The sequence below is a fragment of the Acyrthosiphon pisum genome, chromosome A2 (assembly GCF_005508785.2).
Source record: "Acyrthosiphon pisum isolate AL4f chromosome A2, pea_aphid_22Mar2018_4r6ur, whole genome shotgun sequence".
NCBI lineage: Eukaryota > Metazoa > Arthropoda > Insecta > Hemiptera > Aphididae > Acyrthosiphon > Acyrthosiphon pisum.
The window spans coordinates 5,317,373-5,326,727 of NC_042495.1; the positions used below are offsets into that span (position 1 = coordinate 5,317,373).

At 33.1% G+C, this 9,355-nt stretch overlaps 1 long non-coding RNA gene across 1 annotated transcript; it reads right to left on the bottom strand.

Moving 5' to 3' along the window:
- Window positions 1-3,425: 3,425 nt before the first annotated feature.
- On the bottom strand, window positions 3,426-5,757 carry LOC107883137. The gene is made up of 3 exons (XR_001679107.2): window positions 5,155-5,757; window positions 5,005-5,087; window positions 3,426-4,937 (listed from the first exon to the last, which is right to left on the bottom strand). It is a non-coding gene; the product is annotated as an uncharacterized LOC107883137 (long non-coding RNA).
- Between the last annotated feature and the right edge of the window lie 3,598 nt (window positions 5,758-9,355).

Sequence of the window (9,355 nt, forward strand, 5' to 3'; positions counted from 1 at the left end):
AATTAGTGAGGTAATTTTTATAATTATTTTAAATCACTAAAAGCAGTAAAAGACTATGTGTGTAGTAAATTGAAATATATTTAAATATTTTGGTATGTTATCATCATCAATTAGAATAATTTATATATAATAATTTTATGTAGCAAAATAGTTTATAAGAATATTCGAGGTTTTTAAAACAATTTTAATTATGTTTAGAAAATTATATTGGGTTTGTTAAATAAACTGTTATAAATATAATAATATATGTATATTATTATGTATGTAGATAGTTATATTTATTAAATACGACAAAATAACTATCTAATTCTTTAAAATACGATTTATGATTACAATAATCAGTTTAATAAGTTTAATTTTTTTAATATTTTAAACTTAAAGTAAACAATCATAAATTTTTATAATATTCTATAGAACATATACCTGATTATATAATATTATAAGAATATTCAATAAATTACACGATGCACTTTCCAGTTAACTTTTCAGTAGGTATTACAGTAAGCAATATTGTATTTCAATAGATACAGCATAGAATAATTTAAATATTTTATATTAAGGCAGGTACCTAATTACTTTGAATTGACCCATTATCAATTATTATTTTTTTTATAACAAACTTTTCCATATTTTAGAAATAAAATAAGTAGGTAATTAACTTAAGTTAACATAATAGGTAACTAGTAAATTAAAATATTAAATGATTAATGTTCGTTATTTCTACAAAACTAAAAACACGTTATAAAACTTGGGACACATCTTTGTAATTCAGGGGACACACTTTGATTTTCAGGGGACACATTATTTTAGCCCCTGGGTCAATCCTATAGATTAGCGTATATGCGCATAAAATAGTGAACGAAATGTTCATTATTTTAATATGGAATTATCGGTATAATTATGGTACCGTTTAAAATTAATATATTCCTGCTTATCAATGTACAATAAAAATCTCAAGAGGCAATGACAGTAGCGTTATAAGTATGTAATCGTGTCAAAAATTCTAATTGTTGAATAATGAATAATATAGAAAACCCTATATATTTATCGGCAGTATAAAAATGACTCACGTTTTCCGAGACGTTTGCCCATGATGGTACGTACGCGTGCGGCGTCACAACATGACAAAACAATATATACATACCACACACGCCATACATATAACGGTCGGTCGAAAATTATCGATATGAAATCGTCCGAAGGGAATAAAAAACCCATTAGTAACGTATCGTGTAATGTTTAAAACAAAATTCCTCTATACATTATATATATACTTACACGAAAATTACGAAATGTTTTAGGGTAAACGATAACTACTGGACACGACGTCGCGCCGGCGTCGTCTGCACAGTATATTAGCTGTAATAATATAGGTACATGCACGATATCGCTGCAGAGTGACACCCGGGTAACATTTAAAACGATACCATCCCACAAAACGCAGTGACGATAATAACAATAAGTATACAATATATAAACGAATAACAGCATGTCTAGACGCCGTAAGGTATAATATAGTATAATATTATAGTGTTTCAGACGACGACGACGACGACGACGGCTCTGTCCATTAAAGAGTATTTGAACGGAGTAGAAATAATGATAATAAAAAAAATAACCCACACTACATCTATAGGTGTATTTATATATATACGATATCCACCGTAGTCAGACACGTGGCATATTATGTAGGTAGTATATTATATATACTGCACGTTATACGGAATCGAAATCAAAGAGTACATATTATATTATTATGTTCCGCGCCAATCATTGGCGAGACGGAGAATAAGACGAGAGAGATACGAGAGAAAAAGACAAACGACGATAGAACCCTCACACCGAAAAGGGTTTTTTGAGACAGTTGTAATTTTATAATAATATTTTTACGATGGCGAATTGATTATTGAACATTATTGGATAGGTATAATTTACGGTTCACTGGCGTTCAAACGAGCAAGCGAACGCTTTAAGATTAAGGGATACAAATAAATACATCTGCTGAAATACCTATATATTACAAATATATAATGCATAGATATTATTTATTTTATTTATACTTATAACTTTCTGAGTTGAACGCTAAAATCTACATAATAGTATTTTATACAGATATTTTGTTGTAATTTTGTGTCTACACTCTACAGTGTACCTATATTGCATAATAATGTAACATCTATTATATAATGTACTTTACTACGGCTGTTGCAAGATAAGCTATTTATAAATATTTTATGATCACCAAAAATAGTTTTTTACCAACAGTTATATCCCATATATATTAAATAAAAAAATTATATGGTTCTAATTGATATTTAAATTTTTTTTTCATTGAGCCCGGCAACCTAGGCCATTAGCTGTTGGTTTATTTTTTTGGTTGCAGGTTGTTAGTAGGGGGAGGAATGGTTGAAAACGCGTTTTGTATGTGTGCCAAGAATTCGTTGCTAAAATTCCCGGGTGGTCACCCATCCGGGAACTAGCAACGCCAGCCATTACGTACACTCAGTAGTCAGTGCATTTCCACAATTGAGTATACGCACTGCGCCACACCAAGCCACATATTTAAAATTATATACATTATGTATAATACATATAATGCTTGTGTTTATATATTGTATAATGTATATTAAAGATAGAAAAATGTAATACCATAACATTATTATTTATATGTGTTAGGGGTGGTTTTAAATCGGGGATATGAGGATAATAAGGAGAGTACTGTAGTGCAAATATATAAAAGAACCCCACTAATGTACTAATGCAATTTCTGCACAGCACTTATACTTATAGGTATATGATTATAAAATTTTTTTTTAAGTTTCTCAATAGTAGATACTTGAGTTTGCCCTCACTAATTGACCTGTATTTTTCGACGTTTCCCATCTCTATTTTGATTTTACAGCAAAGGATTCACAGAAAGTTCGAACTAATTTTTTTCCAAACTTTCTTTTGATCGGTTCCTTAGGCTGAAGCGAAGTTTCAAAAATTGAATTAATGTACCTATATATATATATATATATATATATATATATATATAGGATGATTTACAAGCATGCTCACCCCCATTTACCACTTAAATATAATAAATTCATTTAAATTAAATTTTTTTTAATTTTTAAGTATACTATTAAGATATACTTTAAGTATACTTATTTTTAAATACTTAGATTTTATATACCATTTAAGGGTCGAAACGATATCAACTTCTTTTGAAAACATGGAAAACGTGCATAAGTATAATAATGGTTCCAAAAATCCGTACCTACCAATAATATAATATGAATAATTGAATAAATTTATTAATAAAGGAAAAAATGAAGTTGAATCCAAAATCACACTATTTATGTACGTCAGTTTTTTCAATGTGTTATACATTTTCTAAAGGTTCCTATATTCAATACATTTGAATAAGCCATAACGAAAAACATATAACTGTCTGTACAAAAAAAAAAAAATAGCGCTTTAAGTATCTTGAAACGCGTGTCAAAATCGGCCAATCGTGATTTTGAAAAATATACGTGATCTCACATCATAGTTATATATTATGTTCATAAATCCGAGCCCTTATTATTATTTACTATGACGACGTCCTTCTCCCACGGGGGTCGTCTGACCTTCAGCACGGCACACCCCGGCGTACGTCTGGACCGCGATAGCACCCGATGATATTGCGTAACACGGTCGACGTCTGCAGGGCGCGTCTTACACATAATATATTATTATACAGAACGTAATGGCCTCATAATATATATTTTAAGGTTAGGTACAATAAGCAGTGTATATAGGTTGTATGTCTTCGTATAGGCTTGTCACGAGTGCTGGTTCATCAGTTATATATACTTACCTATAGGCTATATTATATATCTAGACGCAGTCGTCTGGAACATTATACATTTTTTTGCGTACAGACACCACACTAAAAAACTGCACTTTAGGTAAAATTTTCTACTGCACATAATATCATAAACCTACTTCATATATATATATAATTATATAAGCTTGTATATCTATTTATGTTGGCCAAGCAACAGGGTTTTATTATTATTTCATTGTATACGCCACCGTGGCCGGAACAGCTGTTGCAGTGTATAGGAGAACCGATTTTTACACATACACACACACACACACATGTATTTTATATTATAATAATATACATATATAGGTATACAACGAGAACGTCGAGAAACGATAGACGTTCGCGAGCACAGGCAGCAAGGAAAAAATACACATATATAAAATAAAAAAGCAGGTGATAATAAAGGTATAGGTAGGTAGGTATCTATAATATAGAGAGAGAAAGAGAGAACCGGCAGCAGCAGGTGTATTTTGGCGGGAATCTTGGTGTATAAGGTCGCGTGTGCAGGTGGTGTGCGGGTGCCGAGTGCCGACGGCCCGGCGAGGTCAATATTATATGGTGAGGTTTTTTGGCGGGAAAATCACGGTTGGACCTATACATGCACACACATACGCGTTTCGCCATGTTATATAACTCGTATATTTATATATTATATTATTACACCGGTCGGTCGGGGTGCGTCGCGATCGGGTTAGCGGGGGCGGGCGGGGGGTGAAAAAAGGTACCTTTTATTCGTATAGTAGTGTGTGTGTCTGTGCCCCGCGACTGTCTTCCTCGGGTTCGTGTACATGCGTTTATGTATATATATTATTAATGTTCACCGTTCGACCAGCTGCCGTCTCCTCATCCAAACGTGTCTGTGGCTGTGTGTGTGTATGTTAAGGCCCGCGAGGTCTTCACCGTCGTCGTCGACGTTGTCGACGTCGTCATCGTCCTGGGCACCAGGTGCACGCAACAGCTGCTTTGCTTGGTTCTGTCCGTGGCCGCTGCTGTTTCTGACGGGCCGACGGGCTGCTGCGAGGCTGCTGTTTCCACGATCCTCCTCCGCCGCTGATCACGCCGTCAATCTTACACACGTTACCTACATTATACAATATATAATAAATACGGTTATATATCGTAAACAACGTGTATGTATTATACTATACCTATATAGTCACCGAAACGACGACGGTATCTTTACCTGACACCCGGCAGATTCACCGTGTCCCCCGAAAATACGGTTTTATACCTTTGAAACCAGGAAAACACAATAATAATAATATCGTCTCGCGTATTATAATATCGCACAATAATACCATCCGTCTGTGTACACCGGCTGCCACGCGTTTACCGGCCGTCGCGCGTCGTCTTCATCGTCGTCGTCGTCGTCGTCATCATCGTTTTATTTTCGGTCAATACCGCGATCGTGTACCTACGTACGACGACGTACACTACCGGATGTCTCGCCGACGGACCCACTGCGTTTCCGAATTTCGTGTGCGATCGAATTCGGAAGTTTCGGCCCAATTAGATATTCAAGGCGCGCGCCACCGTCAGACCGTTTCCGTTTCCGCGACGACCGTTTGCCGCCGCTGGCACCGCTTCTCTCGGCGGCACACGTCCTCCCGGTCCGACTGATGCTATACATATTACATAATATAGCTGATAATATGGCGCGTATTTGGATTTTGTCGATTCCGGTCACCGAACGGCGATTATCTTCAATAATATACTATACATATATTAATACATTCGTTGTCTTCAATATTATTATAATGTGTCGTGCGTGTGACGATCACATCACGACACTATAATATTGTCGTTGTCGTTTCACGTTAACCGCGCTCGTGGATCGTAATAAATTATAATTTATTAATATAATATAATCATCATAATCACTTATTTGCCGAGAAGTGAGAAACGCGTATTACAAACGAAAACGAGAAATTATAATGAAGGAAAATTGTTTAGTTTCTAGTAGCAATTTTTAATAACAATTCAACTAAAATAAAATATGTTTGAAATAGAATAATATAATTACACTTTTAAATTGTTTGATATTAGAATTGAATTGAATAATTTATGAAAGATTATTTTTTAGAAAATTACCTATAAAAATAAAAATATGTTAAGCGACTGACTGGCCATATATTATTATGAGTTATGACGGAACTTAAAACATTTGGTTTATATTGTACGAATAATAAAACTACGTTAAAAATACTTAACCGCTTTCACAAATAATTATTGATGTAATTAATAATTCTGTGTTATAACGCGTCTGTATATTATATTAAAATAAATGGACACTGAAGTACGCCAATTGTCACCGTCTCCGTCTTACGAAGGTATAAGGTATAATATGGTAAATTTGCATTTAGAAGAACCAATTTTGTGTTGTCGTCTTTAAAATCAAAGAATTTACTCTCATTACTCGCTTTAAAATTTAAATATCATTAAAACCCAAAGATATAAGTATTATTGATGATATATTCTTAACTTACCTACCTTTAGATTGAATTAATTATCAATTCACTTTTATATTAAAACTAACAACACAAAAATGGTTCGGCTAAAGTTAGATTTTCTATATTGTACGTTTATGGTTTATAAGACCAACACCATACTTGAGGATTCTGTTTCCAAATTTGTTAAATAGTACCATACGTTTTTACGCTTTATTGAGAATTCATGCACTATTTAAAATATTTTCAATTTTAAAACAAAAATAATACATTTATAAATTGGTACTGTTGAATATCGTTAGTAAATCATTTAATAATATTTTTATTTGTAGGTAACTATAATGCGCTGCCAACTGCCAACAATCTGAATAAATAGTGGAACCTTGATGCGGATGCATAATAATATTATAATGTTTTCAATTACGAAAGTATATCCATTGAATCTAAATCCGTTGGAACTCGATGAATAAATACTTTCTCTTTTGGTTTATGCCTATAAATACGTAGTACGTACACATAAGCCCAATGATCAATATGCTCTGTATGAATTGACACAGATCCAGTCTATATAGGTAGGTAATAGCCAATATGTATACCAGCAATATTGATTATATTATTACGTTTCCTTTATATTTTTATCGTTCTATTATATTTTCTCTTCGGGTTCACGTGGACCTCCAATATTTTTTTCATACAAATTTTACTCATGTAATATTGTTCCGAGTTCCGACCAACAACTGTAGTTTTCAATGTTGCATCACGTGTTATCAAAATAATTGCTCTTGATATAACTTTTCTATAATATCATTATAAATTATAATAATATATATATATAACGCAAAGCAGATTAAACTTAAATACAGCCTACTTCCTAATAAAACAATTTTTCAATAATACTTTAAAGTTCCACAGAATTCCTAAAGTATTATAGTTTTCTGCAGTTAGAAAACAATGCATGCAGAGAGTGCATTAAAATACAATCATTTTTCGTGACTATTCAATTAGCAAAATAGTTTAAAAATGTCATTAAAATACCAAAATTAAATAGTCTTTAAAAATATTTACAACTATAAGATTTCGTCGATAATATTTAGAGAAAATATTTGTTAAAGCTACCTACATGAAAATACCTAAGGTACCTAGGTATGTATATTGTACATGTTACTTAATTATCTGCAGGAATCTGGCACTTACTGACTGCTGAATCACAATATGCATTTTTACTGGTCTGGTTAAAACGCATTAAAAACAAATTCCATTAGTTTTAATATTTGTTGATGTGTTTTCGATAATTTGATATGTGTTTTTGGGTGAGTCCGGTAGATTCCATATCACGCTAAGGCGCCACACCATACAGTCACCGTAGGTAGGTACACCGTCTGCGTAGGTATAACATAAAAAGTGTACGTTCAGCTAAACCGTATATTTGTGTTGTTAGTAATAATAGTTTAATGTTGTGTGAATTTATATACCATACAAATTAAAAACAAGAACATTATCCTTAATACCTAGGGTTTGGCTAAATCATTCTAACACAAAATTGGTTCTGTTGATTTGTCATATATTATTACATTATTACCACCTTTTTTTTATCATTTCATATAAAATATTATATTGTATAATATTAAGTGACGCAACCACGTCGTGAGCAATCCTCTGAAGCAGACCTCGGGTTCCAAAATAATACTATGATATCACCATCGAATCTTTTTGGTGTGTCGCGTTGGGGTATAACTATATATACCTCGTCATCTTGTACTCGAAAACAAAATATACCTATACGCGTGTCAGCCGTTCGCCGTTCACGAGGAGCACGCGCACCTTTAACTGAGGAATTTCGTTTGTAATGTAATATATCTTTGCGCAATATATCACATCATATATTATATTATATTCTATTATTATTACTATTTTTATTATACATATATATAATGCACACGGACATGTACCAGCTGGAAAAAAACGAATATAGGTATACGACGGTACGTCCTGCTGGGGGCGACAATCGGAATGAAAGAAAACACGTGCCCGGCACACTTGCCGCGTATATATATTATCTTTTTATTAAAATAATATATTTTCCTCGTGCGTACCTATACATATACGTCATATAAATACGCGTGTCTGCGGCGGCGGCGGCGGTGGGGGTGTTGAGAAGGGCCCGAGGGCAATGGGACGTGAACAAATATTCGGCACTCATCAAAGGGCCGTCCAGCATCATCGGTCTTATATATATTTGTACATGTATAAGCGCACACTATACACATATATATATCTGGACAGTAGTCGGCCATCGACCGATTCGTTTGAGGGTCGTATCTTATGCCGATCGTTTTGAAACACCGTATACGTAATACACGTATATGATATTATTGTGTATGTTTCGGCACGAGACGGGCACGTGTTACGGAGATTCGGTAACATCGATAATATACGACCGGTCGCGCGGTTTAACATTTGCGGTTTTTAAAATAACGCGGAAAAGGTAATAATGATACACAATTTTGTCGGCGTGTGGGCAGAAAGAAACAAGTCAATTTTGGCCATACATTGTAGAAATCATAAAATTTTATGTAGACTTGCCCAATACTGTCATATAATTTTTTCATGTCCTAGTCAATATCTCAGTCCCCAGACAGCAATCTGTTGTTTAAAAATATTATTATAATGTTATCATTTATCATTATAAAATACTGTTTGGGGTGCGTTTGAACTTTCCCAACAAGAAACACTCTTATATTTGTTAAATAGTCAGATTTCGATAATTTTTTTAAATTTTTCTTTGAAAGGTTGAATACTTTATAGGCTGCAGGTCACACTATACTCAGATTTTATAACTCTATTTATAAAAGTTGTAAGTATAACAGCTACCTATACATTACAAATATCGTTGAGTCCTTTGAAATATATTTTTCTGACGTTATTTTAAGTTAAAGGAGCACACAACACAAAAAAAAAAAATATTTAAATTATTTTTAAATGTTAAATTATCGTAATTATGGCTATATAAAATGATTTGGTGAAAATCCTATGTAAAAAAAATTATTACTTT